At 39.1% G+C, this 24345-nt stretch overlaps 55 non-coding genes across 55 annotated transcripts; all 55 read right to left on the minus strand.

The window, feature by feature from the left end:
• Positions 1-68: 68 nt before the first annotated feature.
• On the minus strand, positions 69-208 carry LOC134646440 (U4 spliceosomal RNA). The gene has a single exon (XR_010096683.1). It is a non-coding gene; the product is annotated as a U4 spliceosomal RNA (small nuclear RNA).
• Positions 209-533: 325 nt separating this feature from the next.
• LOC134646427 (U4 spliceosomal RNA) lies at positions 534-673 on the minus strand. Its single transcript, XR_010096672.1, has one exon. It is a non-coding gene; the product is annotated as a U4 spliceosomal RNA (small nuclear RNA).
• Positions 674-1009: 336 nt separating this feature from the next.
• LOC134646469 (U4 spliceosomal RNA) lies at positions 1010-1149 on the minus strand. Its single transcript, XR_010096711.1, has one exon. It is a non-coding gene; the product is annotated as a U4 spliceosomal RNA (small nuclear RNA).
• A 195-nt stretch (positions 1150-1344) lies between these two features.
• Positions 1345-1484, minus strand: LOC134646482 (U4 spliceosomal RNA). Its single transcript, XR_010096722.1, has one exon. It is a non-coding gene; the product is annotated as a U4 spliceosomal RNA (small nuclear RNA).
• Positions 1485-1809: 325 nt separating this feature from the next.
• Positions 1810-1949, minus strand: LOC134646448 (U4 spliceosomal RNA). Its single transcript, XR_010096691.1, has one exon. It is a non-coding gene; the product is annotated as a U4 spliceosomal RNA (small nuclear RNA).
• A 336-nt stretch (positions 1950-2285) lies between these two features.
• LOC134646474 (U4 spliceosomal RNA) lies at positions 2286-2425 on the minus strand. The gene has a single exon (XR_010096715.1). It is a non-coding gene; the product is annotated as a U4 spliceosomal RNA (small nuclear RNA).
• Positions 2426-2751: 326 nt separating this feature from the next.
• On the minus strand, positions 2752-2891 carry LOC134646453 (U4 spliceosomal RNA). The gene has a single exon (XR_010096696.1). It is a non-coding gene; the product is annotated as a U4 spliceosomal RNA (small nuclear RNA).
• Positions 2892-3086: 195 nt separating this feature from the next.
• LOC134646484 (U4 spliceosomal RNA) lies at positions 3087-3226 on the minus strand. Its single transcript, XR_010096724.1, has one exon. It is a non-coding gene; the product is annotated as a U4 spliceosomal RNA (small nuclear RNA).
• A 325-nt stretch (positions 3227-3551) lies between these two features.
• Positions 3552-3691, minus strand: LOC134646428 (U4 spliceosomal RNA). The gene has a single exon (XR_010096673.1). It is a non-coding gene; the product is annotated as a U4 spliceosomal RNA (small nuclear RNA).
• A 336-nt stretch (positions 3692-4027) lies between these two features.
• On the minus strand, positions 4028-4167 carry LOC134646444 (U4 spliceosomal RNA). Its single transcript, XR_010096687.1, has one exon. It is a non-coding gene; the product is annotated as a U4 spliceosomal RNA (small nuclear RNA).
• A 326-nt stretch (positions 4168-4493) lies between these two features.
• On the minus strand, positions 4494-4633 carry LOC134646449 (U4 spliceosomal RNA). The gene has a single exon (XR_010096692.1). It is a non-coding gene; the product is annotated as a U4 spliceosomal RNA (small nuclear RNA).
• Positions 4634-4828: 195 nt separating this feature from the next.
• Positions 4829-4968, minus strand: LOC134646439 (U4 spliceosomal RNA). Its single transcript, XR_010096682.1, has one exon. It is a non-coding gene; the product is annotated as a U4 spliceosomal RNA (small nuclear RNA).
• Positions 4969-5304: 336 nt separating this feature from the next.
• On the minus strand, positions 5305-5444 carry LOC134646475 (U4 spliceosomal RNA). Its single transcript, XR_010096716.1, has one exon. It is a non-coding gene; the product is annotated as a U4 spliceosomal RNA (small nuclear RNA).
• Positions 5445-5769: 325 nt separating this feature from the next.
• Positions 5770-5909, minus strand: LOC134646501 (U4 spliceosomal RNA). Its single transcript, XR_010096740.1, has one exon. It is a non-coding gene; the product is annotated as a U4 spliceosomal RNA (small nuclear RNA).
• Positions 5910-6104: 195 nt separating this feature from the next.
• On the minus strand, positions 6105-6244 carry LOC134646432 (U4 spliceosomal RNA). Its single transcript, XR_010096676.1, has one exon. It is a non-coding gene; the product is annotated as a U4 spliceosomal RNA (small nuclear RNA).
• Positions 6245-6439: 195 nt separating this feature from the next.
• Positions 6440-6579, minus strand: LOC134646476 (U4 spliceosomal RNA). Its single transcript, XR_010096717.1, has one exon. It is a non-coding gene; the product is annotated as a U4 spliceosomal RNA (small nuclear RNA).
• A 325-nt stretch (positions 6580-6904) lies between these two features.
• Positions 6905-7044, minus strand: LOC134646443 (U4 spliceosomal RNA). The gene has a single exon (XR_010096686.1). It is a non-coding gene; the product is annotated as a U4 spliceosomal RNA (small nuclear RNA).
• Positions 7045-7380: 336 nt separating this feature from the next.
• LOC134646466 (U4 spliceosomal RNA) lies at positions 7381-7520 on the minus strand. Its single transcript, XR_010096708.1, has one exon. It is a non-coding gene; the product is annotated as a U4 spliceosomal RNA (small nuclear RNA).
• Positions 7521-7715: 195 nt separating this feature from the next.
• Positions 7716-7855, minus strand: LOC134646477 (U4 spliceosomal RNA). The gene has a single exon (XR_010096718.1). It is a non-coding gene; the product is annotated as a U4 spliceosomal RNA (small nuclear RNA).
• A 325-nt stretch (positions 7856-8180) lies between these two features.
• LOC134646494 (U4 spliceosomal RNA) lies at positions 8181-8320 on the minus strand. Its single transcript, XR_010096733.1, has one exon. It is a non-coding gene; the product is annotated as a U4 spliceosomal RNA (small nuclear RNA).
• A 195-nt stretch (positions 8321-8515) lies between these two features.
• On the minus strand, positions 8516-8655 carry LOC134646496 (U4 spliceosomal RNA). Its single transcript, XR_010096735.1, has one exon. It is a non-coding gene; the product is annotated as a U4 spliceosomal RNA (small nuclear RNA).
• A 195-nt stretch (positions 8656-8850) lies between these two features.
• Positions 8851-8990, minus strand: LOC134646485 (U4 spliceosomal RNA). The gene has a single exon (XR_010096725.1). It is a non-coding gene; the product is annotated as a U4 spliceosomal RNA (small nuclear RNA).
• A 325-nt stretch (positions 8991-9315) lies between these two features.
• Positions 9316-9455, minus strand: LOC134646434 (U4 spliceosomal RNA). Its single transcript, XR_010096677.1, has one exon. It is a non-coding gene; the product is annotated as a U4 spliceosomal RNA (small nuclear RNA).
• Positions 9456-9781: 326 nt separating this feature from the next.
• Positions 9782-9921, minus strand: LOC134646502 (U4 spliceosomal RNA). Its single transcript, XR_010096741.1, has one exon. It is a non-coding gene; the product is annotated as a U4 spliceosomal RNA (small nuclear RNA).
• A 195-nt stretch (positions 9922-10116) lies between these two features.
• On the minus strand, positions 10117-10256 carry LOC134646486 (U4 spliceosomal RNA). The gene has a single exon (XR_010096726.1). It is a non-coding gene; the product is annotated as a U4 spliceosomal RNA (small nuclear RNA).
• Positions 10257-10581: 325 nt separating this feature from the next.
• Positions 10582-10721, minus strand: LOC134646503 (U4 spliceosomal RNA). The gene has a single exon (XR_010096742.1). It is a non-coding gene; the product is annotated as a U4 spliceosomal RNA (small nuclear RNA).
• Positions 10722-10916: 195 nt separating this feature from the next.
• On the minus strand, positions 10917-11056 carry LOC134646504 (U4 spliceosomal RNA). Its single transcript, XR_010096743.1, has one exon. It is a non-coding gene; the product is annotated as a U4 spliceosomal RNA (small nuclear RNA).
• Positions 11057-11251: 195 nt separating this feature from the next.
• On the minus strand, positions 11252-11391 carry LOC134646510 (U4 spliceosomal RNA). The gene has a single exon (XR_010096748.1). It is a non-coding gene; the product is annotated as a U4 spliceosomal RNA (small nuclear RNA).
• A 325-nt stretch (positions 11392-11716) lies between these two features.
• On the minus strand, positions 11717-11856 carry LOC134646441 (U4 spliceosomal RNA). Its single transcript, XR_010096684.1, has one exon. It is a non-coding gene; the product is annotated as a U4 spliceosomal RNA (small nuclear RNA).
• A 326-nt stretch (positions 11857-12182) lies between these two features.
• LOC134646505 (U4 spliceosomal RNA) lies at positions 12183-12322 on the minus strand. Its single transcript, XR_010096744.1, has one exon. It is a non-coding gene; the product is annotated as a U4 spliceosomal RNA (small nuclear RNA).
• A 195-nt stretch (positions 12323-12517) lies between these two features.
• Positions 12518-12657, minus strand: LOC134646487 (U4 spliceosomal RNA). Its single transcript, XR_010096727.1, has one exon. It is a non-coding gene; the product is annotated as a U4 spliceosomal RNA (small nuclear RNA).
• A 325-nt stretch (positions 12658-12982) lies between these two features.
• LOC134646435 (U4 spliceosomal RNA) lies at positions 12983-13122 on the minus strand. Its single transcript, XR_010096678.1, has one exon. It is a non-coding gene; the product is annotated as a U4 spliceosomal RNA (small nuclear RNA).
• A 322-nt stretch (positions 13123-13444) lies between these two features.
• LOC134646450 (U4 spliceosomal RNA) lies at positions 13445-13584 on the minus strand. The gene has a single exon (XR_010096693.1). It is a non-coding gene; the product is annotated as a U4 spliceosomal RNA (small nuclear RNA).
• Positions 13585-13920: 336 nt separating this feature from the next.
• Positions 13921-14060, minus strand: LOC134646442 (U4 spliceosomal RNA). The gene has a single exon (XR_010096685.1). It is a non-coding gene; the product is annotated as a U4 spliceosomal RNA (small nuclear RNA).
• A 325-nt stretch (positions 14061-14385) lies between these two features.
• Positions 14386-14525, minus strand: LOC134646447 (U4 spliceosomal RNA). Its single transcript, XR_010096690.1, has one exon. It is a non-coding gene; the product is annotated as a U4 spliceosomal RNA (small nuclear RNA).
• A 326-nt stretch (positions 14526-14851) lies between these two features.
• LOC134646454 (U4 spliceosomal RNA) lies at positions 14852-14991 on the minus strand. The gene has a single exon (XR_010096697.1). It is a non-coding gene; the product is annotated as a U4 spliceosomal RNA (small nuclear RNA).
• Positions 14992-15327: 336 nt separating this feature from the next.
• On the minus strand, positions 15328-15467 carry LOC134646492 (U4 spliceosomal RNA). The gene has a single exon (XR_010096731.1). It is a non-coding gene; the product is annotated as a U4 spliceosomal RNA (small nuclear RNA).
• Positions 15468-15793: 326 nt separating this feature from the next.
• Positions 15794-15933, minus strand: LOC134646455 (U4 spliceosomal RNA). The gene has a single exon (XR_010096698.1). It is a non-coding gene; the product is annotated as a U4 spliceosomal RNA (small nuclear RNA).
• A 195-nt stretch (positions 15934-16128) lies between these two features.
• On the minus strand, positions 16129-16268 carry LOC134646490 (U4 spliceosomal RNA). The gene has a single exon (XR_010096729.1). It is a non-coding gene; the product is annotated as a U4 spliceosomal RNA (small nuclear RNA).
• A 326-nt stretch (positions 16269-16594) lies between these two features.
• LOC134646436 (U4 spliceosomal RNA) lies at positions 16595-16734 on the minus strand. The gene has a single exon (XR_010096679.1). It is a non-coding gene; the product is annotated as a U4 spliceosomal RNA (small nuclear RNA).
• Positions 16735-16929: 195 nt separating this feature from the next.
• LOC134646509 (U4 spliceosomal RNA) lies at positions 16930-17069 on the minus strand. The gene has a single exon (XR_010096747.1). It is a non-coding gene; the product is annotated as a U4 spliceosomal RNA (small nuclear RNA).
• A 325-nt stretch (positions 17070-17394) lies between these two features.
• LOC134646451 (U4 spliceosomal RNA) lies at positions 17395-17534 on the minus strand. Its single transcript, XR_010096694.1, has one exon. It is a non-coding gene; the product is annotated as a U4 spliceosomal RNA (small nuclear RNA).
• Positions 17535-17870: 336 nt separating this feature from the next.
• LOC134646493 (U4 spliceosomal RNA) lies at positions 17871-18010 on the minus strand. Its single transcript, XR_010096732.1, has one exon. It is a non-coding gene; the product is annotated as a U4 spliceosomal RNA (small nuclear RNA).
• Positions 18011-18336: 326 nt separating this feature from the next.
• Positions 18337-18476, minus strand: LOC134646438 (U4 spliceosomal RNA). Its single transcript, XR_010096681.1, has one exon. It is a non-coding gene; the product is annotated as a U4 spliceosomal RNA (small nuclear RNA).
• Positions 18477-18812: 336 nt separating this feature from the next.
• On the minus strand, positions 18813-18952 carry LOC134646446 (U4 spliceosomal RNA). Its single transcript, XR_010096689.1, has one exon. It is a non-coding gene; the product is annotated as a U4 spliceosomal RNA (small nuclear RNA).
• A 195-nt stretch (positions 18953-19147) lies between these two features.
• On the minus strand, positions 19148-19287 carry LOC134646488 (U4 spliceosomal RNA). Its single transcript, XR_010096728.1, has one exon. It is a non-coding gene; the product is annotated as a U4 spliceosomal RNA (small nuclear RNA).
• Positions 19288-19612: 325 nt separating this feature from the next.
• Positions 19613-19752, minus strand: LOC134646452 (U4 spliceosomal RNA). The gene has a single exon (XR_010096695.1). It is a non-coding gene; the product is annotated as a U4 spliceosomal RNA (small nuclear RNA).
• Positions 19753-20088: 336 nt separating this feature from the next.
• LOC134646471 (U4 spliceosomal RNA) lies at positions 20089-20228 on the minus strand. Its single transcript, XR_010096713.1, has one exon. It is a non-coding gene; the product is annotated as a U4 spliceosomal RNA (small nuclear RNA).
• A 326-nt stretch (positions 20229-20554) lies between these two features.
• On the minus strand, positions 20555-20694 carry LOC134646445 (U4 spliceosomal RNA). The gene has a single exon (XR_010096688.1). It is a non-coding gene; the product is annotated as a U4 spliceosomal RNA (small nuclear RNA).
• Positions 20695-20889: 195 nt separating this feature from the next.
• Positions 20890-21029, minus strand: LOC134646480 (U4 spliceosomal RNA). The gene has a single exon (XR_010096720.1). It is a non-coding gene; the product is annotated as a U4 spliceosomal RNA (small nuclear RNA).
• Positions 21030-21355: 326 nt separating this feature from the next.
• Positions 21356-21495, minus strand: LOC134646497 (U4 spliceosomal RNA). The gene has a single exon (XR_010096736.1). It is a non-coding gene; the product is annotated as a U4 spliceosomal RNA (small nuclear RNA).
• A 195-nt stretch (positions 21496-21690) lies between these two features.
• LOC134646507 (U4 spliceosomal RNA) lies at positions 21691-21830 on the minus strand. The gene has a single exon (XR_010096745.1). It is a non-coding gene; the product is annotated as a U4 spliceosomal RNA (small nuclear RNA).
• Positions 21831-22155: 325 nt separating this feature from the next.
• Positions 22156-22295, minus strand: LOC134646437 (U4 spliceosomal RNA). Its single transcript, XR_010096680.1, has one exon. It is a non-coding gene; the product is annotated as a U4 spliceosomal RNA (small nuclear RNA).
• Positions 22296-22490: 195 nt separating this feature from the next.
• On the minus strand, positions 22491-22630 carry LOC134646508 (U4 spliceosomal RNA). The gene has a single exon (XR_010096746.1). It is a non-coding gene; the product is annotated as a U4 spliceosomal RNA (small nuclear RNA).
• A 318-nt stretch (positions 22631-22948) lies between these two features.
• Positions 22949-23088, minus strand: LOC134646467 (U4 spliceosomal RNA). The gene has a single exon (XR_010096709.1). It is a non-coding gene; the product is annotated as a U4 spliceosomal RNA (small nuclear RNA).
• Positions 23089-24345: the final 1257 nt, after the last annotated feature.

Consider the following 24345-nt stretch of genomic DNA (forward strand, 5'->3'; position numbering starts at 1 on the left):
TAATACCTGACAACTTCCCTCAATTAAATTGACAACGCCAGAAATTACCATTGAAACAAACTACAAAGTCTCCTGAGAGACTAGCAAAAATTGCCATAGCTGACTGTGTTTCAAGTCATCAAGGCGGGAATTGGTTAAAGTTTTCAACCAGCAACAATCACGTCTCAGTAGAACGTCATAGACTATGAAATTGCCTCTGCACAAGAATAACCAGTGAGTTTCAGCTTATTAGCTGGGTATGAATCAACACTCACATCACTGATGGTGCACTGTCAAATGTTGGGTGATGCAAGAACTTGGGTTTGAACTGGAGGATTACTCACGTGATTGGTTGATCATTTGAGAATCCCGCCCATTTATTGGTTCAGTGAAATGTATGCATTGACCAAGTGCAAAGTGTCAATACTTTGCTTCACTCAATGCAGGATTTGAATCCCATATTGTGTTAATATTGCCAAGAACTCTTAATACCTGACAACTTCCCTCGATTAAATTGACAACACCAGAAATTACCATTGAAACAAACTACAAAGTCTCCTGAGAGACTAGCAAAAATTGCCATAGCTGACTGTGTTTCAAGTCATCAAGGCGGGAATTGGTTAAAGTTTTCAACCAGCAATAATCACGTCTCAGTAGAACGTCATAGACTATGAAATTGCCTCTGCACAAGAATAACCAGTGAGTTTCAGCTTTTCAGCTGGGTATGAATCAACACTCGCATCACAGCACTGTCAAATGTTGGGTGATGCAAAAACTAAATGGGTTTGAACTGGGGGATTACTCACGTGATTGGTGGATCATTTAGAAATCCCGCCCATTTATTTCTTCAGTGAAATGTATGCATTGACCAAGTGTCAATACTTTGCTTCACTCAATGCAGGATTTGAATCCCATATTGTGTTAATGTTGCAAAGAACTCTTAATACCTGACAACCTTCCTCAATAAAAATGACAACCAGATATCATAAACTGCCAATGCCAGAAATTACCATTGAAACAAACTACAAAGTCTCCTGAGAGACTTGCAAAAATTGCCATAGCTGACTGTGTTTCAAGTCATCAAGGCGGGAATTGGTTAAAGTTTTCAACCAGCAATAATCACGTCTCAGTAGAACTTCATAGACTACGAAATTGCCTCTGCACAAGAATAACCAGTGAGTTTCAGCTTTTCAGCTGGGTATGAATCAACACTCGCATCACAGCACTGTCAAATGTTGGGTGATGCAAAAACTAAATGGGTTTGAACTGGGTTTCATAATGCCTGACCACTTCTCTCAATAAAAATGACGGCCAGATATCATAAATTGCCAATGCCAGAAATTACCATTGAAACAAACTACAAAGTCTCCTGAGAGACTAGCAAAAATTGCCATAGCTGACTGTGTTTCAAGTCATCAAGGCGGGAATTGGTTAAAGTTTTCAACCAGCAATAATCACGTCTCAGTAGAACTTCATAGACTACGAAATTGCCTCTGCACAAGAATAACCAGTGAGTTTCAGCTTTTTAGCTGGGTATGAATCAACACTCACATCACTGATGGTGCACTGTCAAATGTTGGGTGATGCAAGAACTTGGGTTTGAACTGGGGGATTACTCACGTGATTGGTGGATCATTTGAGAATCCCGCCCATTTATTGGTTCAGTGAAATGTATGCATTGACCAAGTGCAAAGTGTCAATACTTTGCTTCACTCAATGCAGGATTTGAATCCCATATTGTGTTAATGTTGCCAAGAACTCTTAATACCTGACAACTTCCCTCGATTAAATTGACAACACCAGAAATTACCATTGAAACAAACTACAAAGTCTCCTGAGAGACTAGCAAAAATTGCCATAGCTGACTGTGTTTCAAGTCATCAATTCGGGAATTGGTTAAAGTTTTCAACCAGCAATAATCACGTCTCAGTAGAACGTCATAGACTATGAAATTGCCTCTGCACAAGAATAACCAGTGAGTTTCAGCTTTTCAGCTGGGTATGAATCAACACTCGCATCACAGCACTGTCAAATGTTGGGTGATGCAAAAACTAAATGGGTTTGAACTGGGGGATTACTCACGTGATTGGTGGATCATTTAGAAATCCCGCCCATTTATTTCTTCAGTGAAATGTATGCATTGACCAAGTGTCAATACTTTGCTTCACTCAATGCAGGATTTGAATCCCATATTGTGTTAATGTTGCAAAGAACTCTTAATACCTGACAACTTCTCTCAATAAAAATGACAACCAGATATCATAAATTGCCAATGCCAGAAATTACCATTGAAACAAACTACAAAGTCTCCTGAGAGACTAGCAAAAATTGCCATAGCTGACTGTGTTTCAAGTCATCAAGGCGGGAATTGGTTAAAGTTTTCAACCAGCAATAATCACGTCTCAGTAGAACTTCATAGACTATGAAATTGCCTCTGCACAAGAATAACCAGTGAGTTTCAGCTTTTTAGCTGGGTATGAATCAACACTCACATCACTGATGGTGCACTGTCAAATGTTGGGTGATGCAAGAACTTGGGTTTGAACTGGAGGATTACTCACGTGATTGGTTGATCATTTGAGAAATCCCGCCCATTTATTGGTTCAGTGAAATGTATGCATTGACCAAGTGCAAAGTGTCAATACTTTGCTTCACTCAATGCAGGATTTGAATCCCATATTGTGTTAATGTTGCCAAGAACTCTTAATACCTGACAACTTCCCTCGATTAAATTGACAACACCAGAAATTACCATTGAAACAAACTACAAAGTTTTCTGAGAGACTAGCAAAAATTGCCATAGCTGACTGTGTTTCAAGTCATCAATTCGGGAATTGGTTAAAGTTTTCAACCAGCAATAATCACGTCTCAGTAGAACTTCATAGACTATGAAATTGCCTCTGCACAAGAATAACCAGTGAGTTTCAGCTTTTCAGCTGGGTATGAATCAACACTCGCATCACAGCACTGTCAAATGTTGGGTGATGCAAAAACTAAATGGGTTTGAACTGGGTTTCATAATACCTGACAACTTCTCTCAATAAAAATGACGGCTAGATATCATAAATTGCCAATGCCAGAAATTACCATTGAAACAAACTACAAAGTCTCCTGAGAGACTAGCAAAAATTGCCATAGCTGACTGTGTTTCAAGTCATCAAGGCGGGAATTGGTTAAAGTTTTCAACCAGCAATAATCACGTCTCAGTAGAACTTCATAGACTACGAAATTGCCTCTGCACAAGAATAACCAGTGAGTTTCAGCTTTTTAGCTGGGTATGAATCAACACTCACATCACTGATGGTGCACTGTCAAATGTTGGGTGATGCAAGAACTTGGGTTTGAACTGGAGGATTACTCACGTGATTGGTTGATCATTTGAGAATCCCGCCCATTTATTGGTTCAGTGAAATGTATGCATTGACCAAGTGCAAAGTGTCAATACTTTGCTTCACTCAATGCAGGATTTGAATCCCATATTGTGTTAATGTTGCCAAGACCTCTTAATACCTGACAACTTCCCTCGATTAAATTGACAACGCCAGAAATTACCATTGAAACAAACTACAAAGTCTCCTGAGAGACTAGCAAAAATTGCCATAGCTGACTGTGTTTCAAGTCATCAAGGCGGGAATTGGTTAAAGTTTTCAACCAGCAATAATCACGTCTCAGTAGAACGTCATAGACTATGAAATTGCCTCTGCACAAGAATAACCAGTGAGTTTCAGCTTTTCAGCTGGGTATGAATCAACACTCGCATCACAGCACTGTCAAATGTTGGGTGATGCAAAAACTAAATGGGTTTGAACTGGGGGATTACTCACGTGATTGGTGGATCATTTAGAAATCCCGCCCATTTATTTCTTCAGTGAAATGTATGCATTGACCAAGTGTCAATACTTTGCTTCACTCAATGCAGGATTTGAATCCCATATTGTGTTAATGTTGCAAAGAACTCTTAATACCTGACAACTTCCCTCAATAAAAATGACAACCAGATATCATAAATTGCCAATGCCAGAAATTACCATTGAAACAAACTACAAAGTCTGCTGAGAAACTAGCAAAAATTGCCATAGCTGACTGTGTTTCAAGTCATCAAGGCGGGAATTGGTTAAAGTTTTCAACCAGCAATAATCACGTCTCAGTAGAACTTCATAGACTATGAAATTGCCTCTGCACAAGAATAACCAGTGAGTTTCAGCTTTTTAGCTGGGTATGAATCAACACTCACATCACTGATGGTGCACTGTCAAATGTTGGGTGATGCAAGAACTTGGGTTTGAACTGGAGGATTACTCACGTGATTGGTTGATCATTTGAGAAATCCCGCCCATTTATTGGTTCAGTGAAATGTATGCATTGACCAAGTGCAAAGTGTCAATACTTTGCTTCACTCAATGCAGGATTTGAATCCCATATTGTGTTAATGTTGCCAAGAACTCTTAATACCTGACAACTTCCCTCGATTAAATTGACAACACCAGAAATTACCATTGAAACAAACTACAAAGTCTCCTGAGAGACTAGCAAAAATTGCCATAGCTGACTGTGTTTCAAGTCATCAATTCGGGAATTGGTTAAAGTTTTCAACCAGCAATAATCACGTCTCAGTAGAACGTCATAGACTATGAAATTGCCTCTGCACAAGAATAACCAGTGAGTTTCAGCTTTTCAGCTGGGTATGAATCAACACTCGCATCACAGCACTGTCAAATGTTGGGTGATGCAAAAACTAAATGGGTTTGAACTGGGTTTCATAATACCTGACAACTTCTCTCAATAAAAATGACGGCCAGATATCATAAATTGCCAATGCCAGAAATTACCATTGAAACAAACTACAAAGTCTCCTGAGAGACTAGCAAAAATTGCCATAGCTGACTGTGTTTCAAGTCATCAAGGCGGGAATTGGTTAAAGTTTTCAACCAGCAATAATCACGTCTCAGTAGAACTTCATAGACTACGAAATTGCTTCTGCACAAGAATAACCAGTGAGTTTCAGCTTTTCAGCTGGGTATGAATCAACACTCGCATCACAGCACTGTCAAATGTTGGGTGATGCAAAAACTAAATGGGTTTGAACTGGGGGATTACTCACGTGATTGGTGGATCATTTAGAAATCCCGCCCATTTATTTCTTCAGTGAAATGTATGCATTGACCAAGTGTCAATACTTTGCTTCACTCAATGCAGGATTTGAATCCCATATTGTGTTAATGTTGCAAAGAACTCTTAATACCTGACAACTTCCCTCAATAAAAATGACAACCAGATATCATAAATTGCCAATGCCAGAAATTACCATTGAAACAAACTACAAAGTCTCCTGAGAGACTAGCAAAAATTGCCATAGCTGACTGTGTTTCAAGTCATCAAGGCGGGAATTGGTTAAAGTTTTCAACCAGCAATAATCACGTCTCAGTAGAACTTCATAGACTATGAAATTGCCTCTGCACAAGAATAACCAGTGAGTTTCAGCTTTTCAGCTGGGTATGAATCAACACTCACATCACTGATGGTGCACTGTCAAATGTTGGGTGATGCAAGAACTTGGGTTTTAACTGGAGGATTACTCACGTGATTGGTTGATCATTTGAGAATCCCGCCCATTTATTGGTTCAGTGAAATGTATGCATTGACCAAGTGCAAAGTGTCAATACTTTGCTTCACTCAATGCAGGATTTGAATCCCATATTGTGTTAATGTTGCCAAGACCTCTTAATACCTGACAACTTCCCTCAATTAAATTGACAACGCCAGAAATTACCATTGAAACAAACTACAAAGTCTCCTGAGAGACTAGCAAAAATTGCCATAGCTGACTGTGTTTCAAGTCATCAAGGCGGGAATTGGTTAAAGTTTTCAACCAGCAATAATCACGTCTCAGTAAAACGTCATAGACTATGAAATTGCCTCTGCACAAGAATAACCAGTGAGTTTCAGCTTTTCAGCTGGGTATGAATCAACACTCGCATCACAGCACTGTCAAATGTTGGGTGATGCAAAAACTAAATGGGTTTGAACTGGGTTTCATAATACCTGACAACTTCTCTCAATAAAAATGACGGCTAGATATCATAAATTGCCAATGCCAGAAATTACCATTGAAACAAACTACAAAGTCTCCTGAGAGACTAGCAAAAATTGCCATAGCTGACTGTGTTTCAAGTCATCAAGGCGGGAATTGGTTAAAGTTTTCAACCAGCAATAATCACGTCTCAGTAGAACGTCATAGACTATGAAATTGCCTCTGCACAAGAATAACCAGTGAGTTTCAGCTTTTCAGCTGGGTATGAATCAACACTCGCATCACAGCACTGTCAAATGTTGGGTGATGCAAAAACTAAATGGGTTTGAACTGGGTTTCATAATACCTGACAACTTCTCTCAATAAAAATGACAACCAGATATCATAAATTGCCAATGCCAGAAATTACCATTGAAACAAACTACAAAGTCTCCTGAGAGACTAGCAAAAATTGCCATAGCTGACTGTGTTTCAAGTCATCAAGGCGGGAATTGGTTAAAGTTTTCAACCAGCAATAATCACGTCTCAGTAGAACTTCATAGACTATGAAATTGCCTCTGCACAAGAATAACCAGTGAGTTTCAGCTTTTCAGCTGGGTATGAATCAACACTCACATCACTGATGGTGCACTGTCAAATGTTGGGTGATGCAAGAACTTGGGTTTTAACTGGGGGATTACTCACGTGATTGGTGGATCATTTGAGAATCCCGCCCATTTATTGGTTCAGTGAAATGTATGCATTGACCAAGTGCAAAGTGTCAATACTTTACTTCACTCAATGCAGGATTTGAATCCCATATTGTGTTAATGTTGCCAAGAACTCTTAATACCTGACAACTTCCCTCGATTAAATTGACAACACCAGAAATTACCATTGAAACAAACTACAAAGTCTCCTGAGAGACTAGCAAAAATTGCCATAGCTGACTGTGTTTCAAGTCATCAGGGCGGGAATTGGTTAAAGTTTTCAACCAGCAATAATCACGTCTCAGTAGAACGTCATAGACTATGAAATTGCCTCTGCACAAGAATAACCAGTGAGTTTCAGCTTTTCAGCTGGGTATGAATCAACACTCGCATCACAGCACTGTCAAATGTTGGGTGATGCAAAAACTAAATGGGTTTGAACTGGGGGATTACTCACGTGATTGGTGGATCATTTAGAAATCCCGCCCATTTATTTCTTCAGTGAAATGTATGCATTGACCAAGTGTCAATACTTTGCTTCACTCAATGCAGGATTTGAATCCCATATTGTGTTAATGTTGCAAAGAACTCTTAATACCTGACAACTTCCCTCAATAAAAATGACAACCAGATATCATAAATTGCCAATGCCAGAAATTACCATTGAAACAAACTACAAAGTCTCCTGAGAGACTTGCAAAAATTGCCATAGCTGACTGTGTTTCAAGTCATCAAGGCGGGAATTGGTTAAAGTTTTCAACCAGCAATAATCACGTCTCAGTAGAACTTCATAGACTATGAAATTGCCTCTGCACAAGAATAACCAGTGAGTTTCAGCTTTTCAGCTGGGTATGAATCAACACTCGCATCACAGCACTGTCAAATGTTGGGTGATGCAAAAACTAAATGGGTTTGAACTGGGTTTCATAATACCTGACAACTTCTCTCAATAAAAATGACGGCCAGATATCATAAATTGCCAATGCCAGAAATTACCATTGAAACAAACTACAAAGTCTCCTGAGAGACTAGCAAAAATTGCCATAGCTGACTGTGTTTCAAGTCATCAAGGCGGGAATTGGTTAAAGTTTTCAACCAGCAATAATCACGTCTCAGTAGAACTTCATAGACTATGAAATTGCCTCTGCACAAGAATAACCAGTGAGTTTCAGCTTTTCAGCTGGGTATGAATCAACACTCACATCACTGATGGTGCACTGTCAAATGTTGGGTGATGCAAGAACTTGGGTTTTAACTGGGGGATTACTCACGTGATTGGTGGATCATTTGAGAATCCCGCCCATTTATTGGTTCAGTGAAATGTATGCATTGACCAAGTGCAAAGTGTCAATACTTTGCTTCACTCAATGCAGGATTTGAATCCCATATTGTGTTAATGTTGCCAAGAACTCTTAATACCTGACAACTTCCCTCGATTAAATTGACAACACCAGAAATTACCATTGAAACAAACTACAAAGTCTCCTGAGAGACTAGCAAAAATTGCCATAGCTGACTGTGTTTCAAGTCATCAAGGCGGGAATTGGTTAAAGTTTTCAACCAGCAATAATCACGTCTCAGTAAAACGTCATAGACTATGAAATTGCCTCTGCACAAGAATAACCAGTGAGTTTCAGCTTTTCAGCTGGGTATGAATCAACACTCGCATCACAGCACTGTCAAATGTTGGGTGATGCAAAAACTAAATGGGTTTGAACTGGGTTTCATAATACCTGACAACTTCTCTCAATAAAAATGACGGCTAGATATCATAAATTGCCAATGCCAGAAATTACCATTGAAACAAACTACAAAGTCTCCTGAGAGACTAGCAAAAATTGCCATAGCTGACTGTGTTTCAAGTCATCAAGGCGGGAATTGGTTAAAGTTTTCAACCAGCAATAATCACGTCTCAGTAAAACGTCATAGACTATGAAATTGCCTCTGCACAAGAATAACCAGTGAGTTTCAGCTTTTCAGCTGGGTATGAATCAACACTCGCATCACAGCACTGTCAAATGTTGGGTGATGCAAAAACTAAATGGGTTTGAACTGGGTTTCATAATACCTGACAACTTCTCTCAATAAAAATGACAACCAGATATCATAAATTGCCAATGCCAGAAATTACCATTGAAACAAACTACAAAGTCTCCTGAGAGACTAGCAAAAATTGCCATAGCTGACTGTGTTTCAAGTCATCAAGGCGGGAATTGGTTAAAGTTTTCAACCAGCAATAATCACGTCTCAGTAGAACTTCATAGACTACGAAATTGCCTCTGCACAAGAATAACCAGTGAGTTTCAGCTTTTTAGCTGGGTATGAATCAACACTCACATCACTGATGGTGCACTGTCAAATGTTGGGTGATGCAAGAACTTGGGTTTGAACTGGAGGATTACTCACGTGATTGGTTGATCATTTGAGAATCCCGCCCATTTATTGGTTCAGTGAAATGTATGCATTGACCAAGTGCAAAGTGTCAATACTTTGCTTCACTCAATGCAGGATTTGAATCCCATATTGTGTTAATATTGCCAAGAACTCTTAATACCTGACAACTTCCCTCGATTAAATTGACAACACCAGAAATTACCATTGAAACAAACTACAAAGTCTCCTGAGAGACTAGCAAAAATTGCCATAGCTGACTGTGTTTCAAGTCATCAAGGCGGGAATTGGTTAAAGTTTTCAACCAGCAATAATCACGTCTCAGTAGAACGTCATAGACTATGAAATTGCCTCTGCACAAGAATAACCAGTGAGTTTCAGCTTTTCAGCTGGGTATGAATCAACACTCACATCACTGATGGTGCACTGTCAAATGTTGGGTGATGCAAGAACTTGGGTTTTAACTGGGGGATTACTCACGTGATTGGTGGATCATTTGAGAAATCCCGCCCATTTATTGGTTCAGTGAAATGTATGCATTGACCAAGTGCAAAGTGTCAATACTTTGCTTCACTCAATGCAGGATTTGAATCCCATATTGTGTTAATGTTGCCAAGACCTCTTAATACCTGACAACTTCCCTCGATTAAATTGACAACACCAGAAATTACCATTGAAACAAACTACAAAGTCTCCTGAGAGACTAGCAAAAATTGCCATAGCTGACTGTGTTTCAAGTCATCAAGGCGGGAATTGGTTAAAGTTTTCAACCAGCAATAATCACGTCTCAGTAAAACGTCATAGACTATGAAATTGCCTCTGCACAAGAATAACCAGTGAGTTTCAGCTTTTCAGCTGGGTATGAATCAACACTCGCATCACAGCACTGTCAAATGTTGGGTGATGCAAAAACTAAATGGGTTTGAACTGGGTTTCATAATACCTGACAACTTCTCTCAATAAAAATGACGGCTAGATATCATAAATTGCCAATGCCAGAAATTACCATTGAAACAAACTACAAAGTCTCCTGAGAGACTAGCAAAAATTGCCATAGCTGACTGTGTTTCAAGTCATCAAGGCGGGAATTGGTTAAAGTTTTCAACCAGCAATAATCACGTCTCAGTAGAACTTCATAGACTACGAAATTGCCTCTGCACAAGAATAACCAGTGAGTTTCAGCTTTTTAGCTGGGTATGATTCAACACTCGCATCACTGATGGTGCACTGTCAAATGTTGGGTGATGCAAGAACTTGGGTTTGAACTGGAGGATTACTCACGTGATTGGTTGATCATTTGAGAATCCCGCCCATTTATTGGTTCAGTGAAATGTATGCATTGACCAAGTGCAAAGTGTCAATACTTTGCTTCACTCAATGCAGGATTTGAATCCCATATTGTGTTAATGTTGCCAAGACCTCTTAATACCTGACAACTTCCCTCAATTAAATTGACAACGCCAGAAATTACCATTGAAACAAACTACAAAGTCTCCTGAGAGACTAGCAAAAATTGCCATAGCTGACTGTGTTTCAAGTCATCAAGGCGGGAATTGGTTAAAGTTTTCAACCAGCAATAATCACGTCTCAGTAAAACGTCATAGACTATGAAATTGCCTCTGCACAAGAATAACCAGTGAGTTTCAGCTTTTCAGCTGGGTATGAATCAACACTCGCATCACAGCACTGTCAAATGTTGGGTGATGCAAAAACTAAATGGGTTTGAACTGGGTTTCATAATACCTGACAACTTCTCTCAATAAAAATGACGGCTAGATATCATAAATTGCCAATGCCAGAAATTACCATTGAAACAAACTACAAAGTCTCCTGAGAGACTAGCAAAAATTGCCATAGCTGACTGTGTTTCAAGTCATCAAGGCGGGAATTGGTTAAAGTTTTCAACCAGCAATAATCACGTCTCAGTAAAACGTCATAGACTATGAAATTGCCTCTGCACAAGAATAACCAGTGAGTTTCAGCTTTTCAGCTGGGTATGAATCAACACTCGCATCACAGCACTGTCAAATGTTGGGTGATGCAAAAACTAAATGGGTTTGAACTGGGTTTCATAATACCTGACAACTTCTCTCAATAAAAATGACGGCTAGATATCATAAATTGCCAATGCCAGAAATTACCATTGAAACAAACTACAAAGTCTCCTGAGAGACTAGCAAAAATTGCCATAGCTGACTGTGTTTCAAGTCATCAAGGCGGGAATTGGTTAAAGTTTTCAACCAGCAATAATCACGTCTCAGTAAAACGTCATAGACTACGAAATTGCCTCTGCACAAGAATAACCAGTGAGTTTCAGCTTTTTAGCTGGGTATGAATCAACACTCACATCACTGATGGTGCACTGTCAAATGTTGGGTGATGCAAGAACTTGGGTTTGAACTGGAGGATTACTCACGTGATTGGTTGATCATTTGAGAATCCCGCCCATTTATTGGTTCAGTGAAATGTATGCATTGACCAAGTGCAAAGTGTCAATACTTTGCTTCACTCAATGCAGGATTTGAATCCCATATTGTGTTAATATTGCCAAGAACTCTTAATACCTGACAACTTCCCTCGATTAAATTGACAACACCAGAAATTACCATTGAAACAAACTACAAAGTCTCCTGAGAGACTAGCAAAAATTGCCATAGCTGACTGTGTTTCAAGTCATCAAGGCGGGAATTGGTTAAAGTTTTCAACCAGCAATAATCACGTCTCAGTAGAACGTCATAGACTATGAAATTGCCTCTGCACAAGAACAACCAGTGAGTTTCAGCTTTTCAGCTGGGTATGAATCAACACTCACATCACTGATGGTGCACTGTCAAATGTTGGGTGATGCAAGAACTTGGGTTTTAACTGGGGGATTACTCACGTGATTGGTGGATCATTTGAGAAATCCCGCCCATTTATTGGTTCAGTGAAATGTATGCATTGACCAAGTGCAAAGTGTCAATACTTTGCTTCACTCAATGCAGGATTTGAATCCCATATTGTGTTAATGTTGCCAAGAACTCTTAATACTTGACAACTTCCCTCGATTAAATTGACAACACCAGAAATTACCATTGAAACAAACTACAAAGTCTCCTGAGAGACTAGCAAAAATTGCCATAGCTGACTGTGTTTCAAGTCATCAAGGCGGGAATTGGTTAAAGTTTTCAACCAGCAATAATCACGTCTCAGTAAAACGTCATAGACTATGAAATTGCCTCTGCACAAGAATAACCAGTGAGTTTCAGCTTTTCAGCTGGGTATGAATCAACACTCGCATCACAGCACTGTCAAATGTTGGGTGATGCAAAAACTAAATGGGTTTGAACTGGGTTTCATAATACCTGACAACTTCTCTCAATAAAAATGACGGCTAGATATCATAAATTGCCAATGCCAGAAATTACCATTGAAACAAACTACAAAGTCTCCTGAGAGACTAGCAAAAATTGCCATAGCTGACTGTGTTTCAAGTCATCAAGGCGGGAATTGGTTAAAGTTTTCAACCAGCAATAATCACGTCTCAGTAGAACTTCATAGACTACGAAATTGCCTCTGCACAAGAATAACCAGTGAGTTTCAGCTTTTTAGCTGGGTATGATTCAACACTCGCATCACTGATGGTGCACTGTCAAATGTTGGGTGATGCAAGAACTTGGGTTTGAACTGGAGGATTACTCACGTGATTGGTTGATCATTTGAGAATCCCGCCCATTTATTGGTTCAGTGAAATGTATGCATTGACCAAGTGCAAAGTGTCAATACTTTGCTTCACTCAATGCAGGATTTGAATCCCATATTGTGTTAATGTTGCCAAGAACTCTTAATACTTGACAACTTCCCTCGATTAAATTGACAACACCAGAAATTACCATTGAAACAAACTACAAAGTCTCCTGAGAGACTAGCAAAAATTGCCATAGCTGACTGTGTTTCAAGTCATCAAGGCGGGAATTGGTTAAAGTTTTCAACCAGCAATAATCACGTCTCAGTAGAACGTCATAGACTATGAAATTGCCTCTGCACAAGAATAACCAGTGAGTTTCAGCTTTTCAGCTGGGTATGAATCAACACTCGCATCACAGCACTGTCAAATGTTGGGTGATGCAAAAACTAAATGGGTTTGAACTGGGGGATTACTCACGTGATTGGTGGATCATTTAGAAATCCCGCCCATTTATTTCTTCAGTGAAATGTATGCATTGACCAAGTGCAAAGTGTCAATACTTTGCTTCACTCAATGCAGGATTTGAATCCCATATTGTGTTAATGTTGCCAAGACCTCTTAATACCTGACAACTTCCCTCGATTAAATTGACAACGCCAGAAATTACCATTGAAACAAACTACAAAGTCTCCTGAGAGACTAGCAAAAATTGCCATAGCTGACTGTGTTTCAAGTCATCAATTCGGGAATTGGTTAAAGTTTTCAACCAGCAATAATCACGTCTCAGTAGAACGTCATAGACTATGAAATTGCCTCTGCACAAGAATAACCAGTGAGTTTCAGCTTTTCAGCTGGGTATGAATCAACACTCGCATCACAGCACTGTCAAATGTTGGGTGATGCAAAAACTAAATGGGTTTGAACTGGGGGATTACTCACGTGATTGGTGGATCATTTAGAAATCCCGCCCATTTATTTCTTCAGTGAAATGTATGCATTGACCAAGTGTCAATACTTTGCTTCACTCAATGCAGGATTTGAATCCCATATTGTGTTAATGTTGCAAAGAACTCTTAATACCTGACAACTTCCCTCAATAAAAATGACAACCAGATATCATAAATTGCCAATGCCAGAAATTACCATTGAAACAAACTACAAAGTCTCCTGAGAGACTAGCAAAAATTGCCATAGCTGACTGTGTTTCAAGTCATCAAGGCGGGAATTGGTTAAAGTTTTCAACCAGCAATAATCACGTCTCAGTAAAACGTCATAGACTATGAAATTGTCTCTGCACAAGAATAACCAGTGAGTTTCAGCTTTTTAGCTGGGTATGAATCAACACTCACATCACTGATGGTGCACTGTCAAATGTTGGGTGATGCAAGAACTTGGGTTTGAACTGGAGGATTACTCACGTGATTGGTTGATCATTTGAGAATCCCGCCTATTTATTGGTTCAGTGAAATGTATGCATTGACCAAGTGCAAAGTGTCAATACTTTGCTTCACTCAATGCAGGATTTGAATCCCATATTGTGTTAATGTTGCCAAGACCTCTTAATACCTGACAACTTCCCTCAATTAAATTGACAACGCCAGAAATTACCATTGAAACAAACTACAAAGTCTCCTGAGAGACTAGCAAAAATTGCCATAGCTGACTGTGTTTCAAGTCATCAATTCGGGAATTGGTTAAAGTTTTCAACCAGCAATAATCACGTCTCAGTAAAACGTCATAGACTATGAAATTGCCTCTGCACAAGAATAACCAGTGAGTTTCAGCTTTTTAGCTGGGTATGAATCAACACTCACATCACTGATGGTGCACTGTCAAATGTTGGGTGATGCAAGAACTTGGGTTTGAACTGGAGGATTACTCACGTGATTGGTTGATCATTTGAGAAATCCCGCCCATTTATTGGTTCAGTGAAATGTATGCATTGACCAAGTGCAAAGTGTCAATACTTTGCTTCACTCAATGCAGGATTTGAATCCCATATTGTGTTAATGTTGCCAAGAACTCTTAATACCTGACAACTTCCCTCGATTAAATTGACAACACCAGAAATTACCATTGAAACAAACTACAAAGTTTTCTGAGAGACTAGCAAAAATTGCCATAGCTGACTGTGTTTCAAGTCATCAATTCGGGAATTGGTTAAAGTTTTCAACCAGCAATAATCACGTCTCAGTAGAACGTCATAGACTATGAAATTGCCTCTGCACAAGAATAACCAGTGAGTTTCAGCTTTTCAGCTGGGTATGAATCAACACTCGCATCACAGCACTGTCAAATGTTGGGTGATGCAAAAACTAAATGGGTTTGAACTGGGGGATTACTCACGTGATTGGTGGATCATTTAGAAATCCCGCCCATTTATTTCTTCAGTGAAATGTATGCATTGACCAAGTGTCAATACTTTGCTTCACTCAATGCAGGATTTGAATCCCATATTGTGTTAATGTTGCAAAGAACTCTTAATACCTGACAACTTCCCTCAATAAAAATGACAACCAGATATCATAAATTGCCAATGCCAGAAATTACCATTGAAACAAACTACAAAGTCTCCTGAGAAACTAGCAAAAATTGCCATAGCTGACTGTGTTTCAAGTCATCAAGGCGGGAATTGGTTAAAGTTTTCAACCAGCAATAATCACGTCTCAGTAGAACTTCATAGACTATGAAATTGCCTCTGCACAAGAATAACCAGTGAGTTTCAGCTTTTTAGCTGGGTATGAATCAACACTCACATCACTGATGGTGCACTGTCAAATGTTGGGTGATGCAAGAACTTGGGTTTGAACTGGAGGATTACTCACGTGATTGGTTGATCATTTGAGAAATCCCGCCCATTTATTGGTTCAGTGAAATGTATGCATTGACCAAGTGCAAAGTGTCAATACTTTGCTTCACTCAATGCAGGATTTGAATCCCATATTGTGTTAATGTTGCCAAGAACTCTTAATACCTGACAACTTCCCTCGATTAAATTGACAACACCAGAAATTACCATTGAAACAAACTACAAAGTTTTCTGAGAGACTAGCAAAAATTGCCATAGCTGACTGTGTTTCAAGTCATCAATTCGGGAATTGGTTAAAGTTTTCAACCAGCAATAATCACGTCTCAGTAGAACGTCATAGACTATGAAATTGCCTCTGCACAAGAATAACCAGTGAGTTTCAGCTTTTCAGCTGGGTATGAATCAACACTCGCATCACAGCACTGTCAAATGTTGGGTGATGCAAAAACTAAATGGGTTTGAACTGGGTTTCATAATACCTGACAACTTCTCTCAATAAAAATGACGGCCAGATATCATAAATTGCCAATGCCAGAAATTACCATTGAAACAAACTACAAAGTCTCCTGAGAGACTAGCAAAAATTGCCATAGCTGACTGTGTTTCAAGTCATCAAGGCGGGAATTGGTTAAAGTTTTCAACCAGCAATAATCACGTCTCAGTAGAACTTCATAGACTACGAAATTACCTCTGCACAAGAATAACCAGTGAGTTTCAGCTTTTTAGCTGGGTATGAATCAACACTCACATCACTGATGGTGCACTGTCAAATGTTGGGTGATGCAAGAACTTGGGTTTGAACTGGGGGATTACTCACGTGATTGGTGGATCATTTGAGAAATCCCGCCCATTTATTGGTTCAGTGAAATGTATGCATTGACCAAGTGCAAAGTGTCAATACTTTGCTTCACTCAATGCAGGATTTGAATCCCATATTGTGTTAATGTTGCCAAGAACTCTTAATACCTGACAACTTCCCTCGATTAAATTGACAACACCAGAAATTACCATTGAAACAAACTACAAAGTCTCCTGAGAGACTAGCAAAAATTGCCATAGCTGACTGTGTTTCAAGTCATCAAGGCGGGAATTGGTTAAAGTTTTCAACCAGCAATAATCACGTCTCAGTAGAACGTCATAGACTATGAAATTGCCTCTGCACAAGAATAACCAGTGAGTTTCAGCTTTTCAGCTGGGTATGAATCAACACTCGCATCACAGCACTGTCAAATGTTGGGTGATGCAAAAACTAAATGGGTTTGAACTGGGTTTCATAATACCTGACAACTTCTCTCAATAAAAATGACGGCTAGATATCATAAATTGCCAATGCCAGATATTACCATTGAAACAAACTACAAAGTCTCCTGAGAGACTAGCAAAAATTGCCATAGCTGACTGTGTTTCAAGTCATCAAGGCGGGAATTGGTTAAAGTTTTCAACCAGCAATAATCACATCTCAGTAGAACTTCATAGACTACGAAATTGCCTCTGCACAAGAATAACCAGTGAGTTTCAGCTTTTTAGCTGGGTATGAATCAACACTCACATCACTGATGGTGCACTGTCAAATGTTGGGTGATGCAAGAACTTGGGTTTGAACTGGAGGATTACTCACGTGATTGGTTGATCATTTGAGAATCCCGCCCATTTATTGGTTCAGTGAAATGTATGCATTGACCAAGTGCAAAGTGTCAATACTTTGCTTCACTCAATGCAGGATTTGAATCCCATATTGTGTTAATGTTGCCAAGACCTCTTAATACCTGACAACTTCCCTCGATTAAATTGACAACGCCAGAAATTACCATTGAAACAAACTACAAAGTCTCCTGAGAGACTAGCAAAAATTGCCATAGCTGACTGTGTTTCAAGTCATCAATTCGGGAATTGGTTAAAGTTTTCAACCAGCAATAATCACGTCTCAGTAGAACGTCATAGACTATGAAATTGCCTCTGCACAAGAATAACCAGTGAGTTTCAGCTTTTCAGCTGGGTATGAATCAACACTCGCATCACAGCACTGTCAAATGTTGGGTGATGCAAAAACTAAATGGGTTTGAACTGGGGGATTACTCACGTGATTGGTGGATCATTTAGAAATCCCGCCCATTTATTTCTTCAGTGAAATGTATGCATTGACCAAGTGTCAATACTTTGCTTCACTCAATGCAGGATTTGAATCCCATATTGTGTTAATGTTGCAAAGAACTCTTAATACCTGACAACTTCCCTCAATAAAAATGACAACCAGATATCATAAATTGCCAATGCCAGAAATTACCATTGAAATAAACTACAAAGTCTCCTGACAGACTTGCAAAAATTGCCATAGCTGACTGTGTTTCAAGTCATCAAGGCGGGAATTGGTTAAAGTTTTCAACCAGCAATAATCACGTCTCAGTAGAACTTCATAGACTATGAAATTGCCTCTGCACAAGAATAACCAGTGAGTTTCAGCTTTTTAGCTGGGTATGAATCAACACTCACATCACTGATGGTGCACTGTCAAATGTTGGGTGATGCAAGAACTTGGGTTTTAACTGGAGGATTACTCACGTGATTGGTTGATCATTTGAGAAATCCCGCCCATTTATTGGTTCAGTGAAATGTATGCATTGACCAAGTGCAAAGTGTCAATACTTTGCTTCACTCAATGCAGGATTTGAATCCCATATTGTGTTAATGTTGCCAAGACCTCTTAATACCTGACAACTTCCCTCGATTAAATTGACAACGCCAGAAATTACCATTGAAACAAACTACAAAGTCTCCTGAGAGACTAGCAAAAATTGCCATAGCTGACTGTGTTTCAAGTCATCAAGGCGGGAATTGGTTAAAGTTTTCAACCAGCAATAATCACGTCTCAGTACAACGTCATAGACTATGAAATTGCCTCTGCACAAGAATAACCAGTGAGTTTCAGCTTTTCAGCTGGGTATGAATCAACACTCGCATCACAGCACTGTCAAATGTTGGGTGATGCAAAAACTAAATGGGTTTGAACTGGGGGATTACTCACGTGATTGGTGGATCATTTAGAAATCCCGCCCATTTATTTCTTCAGTGAAATGTATGCATTGACCAAGTGTCAATACTTTGCTTCACTCAATGCAGGATTTGAATCCCATATTGTGTTAATGTTGCAAAGAACTCTTAATACCTGACAACTTCCCTCAATAAAAATGACAACCAGATATCATAAATTGCCAATGCCAGAAATTACCATTGAAATAAACTACAAAGTCTCCTGACAGACTTGCAAAAATTGCCATAGCTGACTGTGTTTCAAGTCATCAATTCGGGAATTGGTTAAAGTTTTCAACCAGCAATAATCACGTCTCAGTAGAACTTCATAGACTATGAAATTGCCTCTGCACAAGAATAACCAGTGAGTTTCAGCTTTTCAGCTGGGTATGAATCAACACTCGCATCACAGCACTGTCAAATGTTGGGTGATGCAAAAACTAAATGGGTTTGAACTGGGTTTCATAATACCTGACAACTTCTCTCAATAAAAATGACGGCCAGATATCATAAATTGCCAATGCCAGAAATTACCATTGAAACAAACTACAAAGTCTCCTGAGAGACTAGCAAAAATTGCCATAGCTGACTGTGTTTCAAGTCATCAAGGCGGGAATTGGTTAAAGTTTTCAACCAGCAATAATCACGTCTCAGTAGAACTTCATAGACTACGAAATTGCCTCTGCACAAGAATAACCAGTGAGTTTCAGCTTTTTAGCTGGGTATGAATCAACACTCACATCACTGATGGTGCACTGTCAAATGTTGGGTGATGCAAGAACTTGGGTTTGAACTGGAGGATTACTCACGTGATTGGTTGATCATTTGAGAATCCCGCCCATTTATTGGTTCAGTGAAATGTATGCATTGACCAAGTGCAAAGTGTCAATACTTTGCTTCACTCAATGCAGGATTTGAATCCCATATTGTGTTAATGTTGCCAAGACCTCTTAATACCTGACAACTTCCCTCGATTAAATTGACAACGCCAGAAATTACCATTGAAACAAACTACAAAGTCTCCTGAGAGACTAGCAAAAATTGCCATAGCTGACTGTGTTTCAAGTCATCAATTCGGGAATTGGTTAAAGTTTTCAACCAGCAATAATCACGTCTCAGTAGAACGTCATAGACTATGAAATTGCCTCTGCACAAGAATAACCAGTGAGTTTCAGCTTTTCAGCTGGGTATGAATCAACACTCGCATCACAGCACTGTCAAATGTTGGGTGATGCAAAAACTAAATGGGTTTGAACTGGGGGATTACTCACGTGATTGGTGGATCATTTAGAAATCCCGCCCATTTATTTCTTCAGTGAAATGTATGCATTGACCAAGTGTCAATACTTTGCTTCACTCAATGCAGGATTTGAATCCCATATTGTGTTAATGTTGCAAAGAACTCTTAATACCTGACAACTTCCCTCAATAAAAATGACAACCAGATATCATAAATTGCCAATGCCAGAAATTACCATTGAAACAAACTACAAAGTCTCCTGAGAGACTAGCAAAAATTGCCATAGCTGACTGTGTTTCAAGTCATCAAGGCGGGAATTGGTTAAAGTTTTCAACCAGCAATAATCACGTCTCAGTAGAACTTCATAGACTATGAAATTGCCTCTGCACAAGAATAACCAGTGAGTTTCAGCTTTTCAGCTGGGTATGAATCAACACTCACATCACTGATGGTGCACTGTCAAATGTTGGGTGATGCAAGAACTTGGGTTTGAACTGGAGGATTACTCACGTGATTGGTTGATCATTTGAGAAATCCCGCCCATTTATTGGTTCAGTGAAATGTATGCATTGACAAAGTGCAAAGTGTCAATACTTTGCTTCACTCAATGCAGGATTTGAATCCCATATTGTGTTAATGTTGCCAAGAACTCTTAATACCTGACAACTTCCCTCGATTAAATTGACAACACCAGAAATTACCATTGAAACAAACTACAAAGTTTTCTGAGAGACTAGCAAAAATTGCCATAGCTGACTGTGTTTCAAGTCATCAAGGCGGGAATTGGTTAAAGTTTTCAACCAGCAATAATCACGTCTCAGTAGAACTTCATAGACTATGAAATTGCCTCTGCACAAGAATAACCAGTGAGTTTCAGCTTTTCAGCTGGGTATGAATCAACACTCGCATCACAGCACTGTCAAATGTTGGGTGATGCAAAAACTAAATGGGTTTGAACTGGGTTTCATAATACCTGACAACTTCTCTCAATAAAAATGACGGCCAGATATCATAAATTGCCAATGCCAGAAATTACCATTGAAACAAACTACAAAGTCTCCTGAGAGACTAGCAAAAATTGCCATAGCTGACTGTGTTTCAAGTCATCAAGGCGGGAATTGGTTAAAGTTTTCAACCAGCAATAATCACGTCTCAGTAGAACTTCATAGACTACGAAATTGCCTCTGCACAAGAATAACCAGTGAGTTTCAGCTTTTTAGCTGGGTATGAATCAACACTCACATCACTGATGGTGCACTGTCAAATGTTGGGTGATGCAAGAACTTGGGTTTGAACTGGGGGATTACTCACGTGATTGGTGGATCATTTGAGAAATCCCGCCCATTTATTGGTTCAGTGAAATGTATGCATTGACCAAGTGCAAAGTGTCAATACTTTGCTTCACTCAATGCAGGATTTGAATCCCATATTGTGTTAATGTTGCCAAGAACTCTTAATACTTGACAACTTCCCTCGATTAAATTGACAACACCAGAAATTACCATTGAAACAAACTACAAAGTCTCCTGAGAGACTAGCAAAAATTGCCATAGCTGACTGTGTTTCAAGTCATCAAGGCGGGAATTGGTTAAAGTTTTCAACCAGCAATAATCACGTCTCAGTAAAACGTCATAGACTATGAAATTGCCTCTGCACAAGAATAACCAGTGAGTTTCAGCTTTTCAGCTGGGTATGAATCAACACTCGCATCACAGCACTGTCAAATGTTGGGTGATGCAAAAACTAAATGGGTTTGAACTGGGTTTCATAATACCTGACAACTTCTCTCAATAAAAATGACGGCTAGATATCATAAATTGCCAATGCCAGAAATTACCATTGAAACAAACTACAAAGTCTCCTGAGAGACTAGCAAAAATTGCCATAGCTGACTGTGTTTCAAGTCATTAAGGCGGGAATTGGTTAAAGTTTTCAACCAGCAATAATCACGTCTCAGTAAAACTTCATAGACTACGAAATTGCCTCTGCACAAGAATAACCAGTGAGTTTCAGCTTTTCAGCTGGGTATGAATCAACACTCACATCACTGATGGTGCACTGTCAAATGTTGGGTGATGCAAGAACTTGGGTTTGAACTGGAGGATTACTCACGTGATTGGTTGATCATTTGAGAATCCCGCCCATTTATTGGTTCAGTGAAATGTATGCATTGACCAAGTGCAAAGTGTCAATACTTTGCTTCACTCAATGCAGGATTTGAATCCCATATTGTGTTAATGTTGCCAAGAACTCTTAATACCTGACAACTTCCCTCGATTAAATTGACAACGCCAGAAATTACCAATGAAACAAACTACAAAGTCTCCTGAGAGACTAGCAAAAATTGCCATAGCTGACTGTGTTTCAAGTCATCAAGGCGGGAATTGGTTAAAGTTTTCAACCAGCAATAATCACGTCTCAGTAGAACGTCATAGACTATGAAATTGCCTCTGCACAAGAATAACCAGTGAGTTTCAGCTTTTCAGCTGGGTATGAATCAACACTCGCATCACAGCACTGTCAAATGTTGGGTGATGCAAGAACTAAATGGGTTTGAACTGGGTTTCATAATACCTGACAACTTCTCTCAATAAAAATGACGGCTAGATATCATAAATTGCCAATGCCAGAAATTACCATTGAAACAAACTACAAAGTCTCCTGAGAGACTAGCAAAAATTGCCATAGCTGACTGTGTTTCAAGTCATTAAGGCGGGAATTGGTTAAAGTTTTCAACCAGCAATAATCACGTCTCAGTAAAACTTCATAGACTACGAAATTGCCTCTGCACAAGAATAACCAGTGAGTTTCAGCTTTTCAGCTGGGTATGAATCAACACTCACATCACTGATGGTGCACTGTCAAATGTTGGGTGATGCAAGAACTTGGGTTTGAACTGGAGGATTACTCACGTGATTGGTGGATCATTTAGAAATCCCGCCCATTTATTTCTTCAGTGAAATGTATGCATTGACCAAGTGTCAATACTTTGCTTCACTCAATGCAGGATTTGAATCCCATATTGTGTTAATGTTGCCAAGACCTCTTAATACCTGACAACTTCCCTCGATTAAATTGACAACACCAGAAATTACCATTGAAACAAACTACAAAGTCTCCTGAGAGACTTGCAAAAATTGCCATAGCTGACTGTGTTTCAAGTCATCAAGGCGGGAATTGGTTAAAGTTTTCAACCAGCAATAATCACGTCTCAGTAGAACTTCATAGACTATGAAATTGCCTCTGCACAAGAATAACCAGTGAGTTTCAGCTTTTCAGCTGGGTATGAATCAACACTCGCATCACAGCACTGTCAAATGTTGGGTGATGCAAAAACTAAATGGGTTTGAACTGTGGGATTACTCACGTGATTGGTGGATCATTTAGAAATCCCGCCCATTTATTTCTTCAGTGAAATGTATGCATTGACCAAGTGTCAATACTTTGCTTCACTCAATGCAGGATTTGAATCCCATATTGTGTTAATGTTGCAGAGAACTCTTAATACCTGACAACTTCCCATGCACCACTCCCAGCATTTACATCACTGATGGTGCCTGAAACCAGCCCATTGTTCCTTCAGTGGGCTGGTTCCAGTCATTATGCCAATATCCTGTTTATAAGATTGGGGAAACCTGCAGTCAGCTGAGACTGAAGAAGTCAGTTGGATGAGTGACGAAACATTTCTCCCTCTGAAAACGCTATGTCTGGATGAATAAAATCAACTTTTGGAGATTTACTTACCTGGATGATTGAGAATGCATCAAGACATTTAATTTAGTTCTGTCTGTTATTGTCCTTATCATCCTGGAGCGATTGTAACCACATAATTTTTTCAGGGATTAATAAAGTATACTGATTCTGATCCAGGAGCTTATCTGACTTGATACAACGTTTTTATTTTCTTTGTTTTTGAGCAGTATATTCATGCAAAGATATATTTTGTAATGTTTCATGTTTTGTGTTGTTTCATGAAAGTTAGAAATAATAATAATAAAATAACAATTTAAAATAATAATTTTAAATTGTGAAATATTTGTAATTACTGTACATATGACGAGTACATTTTATTGAGGCAGGGTTAATAAGATATAATGTATAAAAACTACATTCCAAAGTGAGTCTGTGTTGATCAACAAAACCTAGGAGTCAAACATTCAGAATGCATTCTTTATAAATTAGGAAAAAGTCTGATTCTGATGCTCACAGTGAAGGCGTTGGTGGCTCTGCATGGCTGTAGGTTCGAGTTACACGTTAAACCAAAGGAGGGGTTATCTTCTGAAATGCTTAGATCCAGCTGAGTGTTAGACAATCAATGCCGGGAGCACTGAAGCTGGTTTTGAGGCATAAAATGGAACTTCATTTTTTAAAACACCTTGTAGTCATTTTTCCTTTAATGTGACACGTGTCTATTAATCTACAAAGCTGGCAGGGGGCACTGTCTACCTGTACACCTGCATGCAGGTACACAGACGATCTACATGAAGATGATCCTCTGAATGAAATTTTTCT

The sequence above is a fragment of the Pelmatolapia mariae genome, linkage group LG16_19, assembly GCF_036321145.2.
Source record: "Pelmatolapia mariae isolate MD_Pm_ZW linkage group LG16_19, Pm_UMD_F_2, whole genome shotgun sequence".
Lineage (NCBI taxonomy): Eukaryota > Metazoa > Chordata > Actinopteri > Cichliformes > Cichlidae > Pelmatolapia > Pelmatolapia mariae.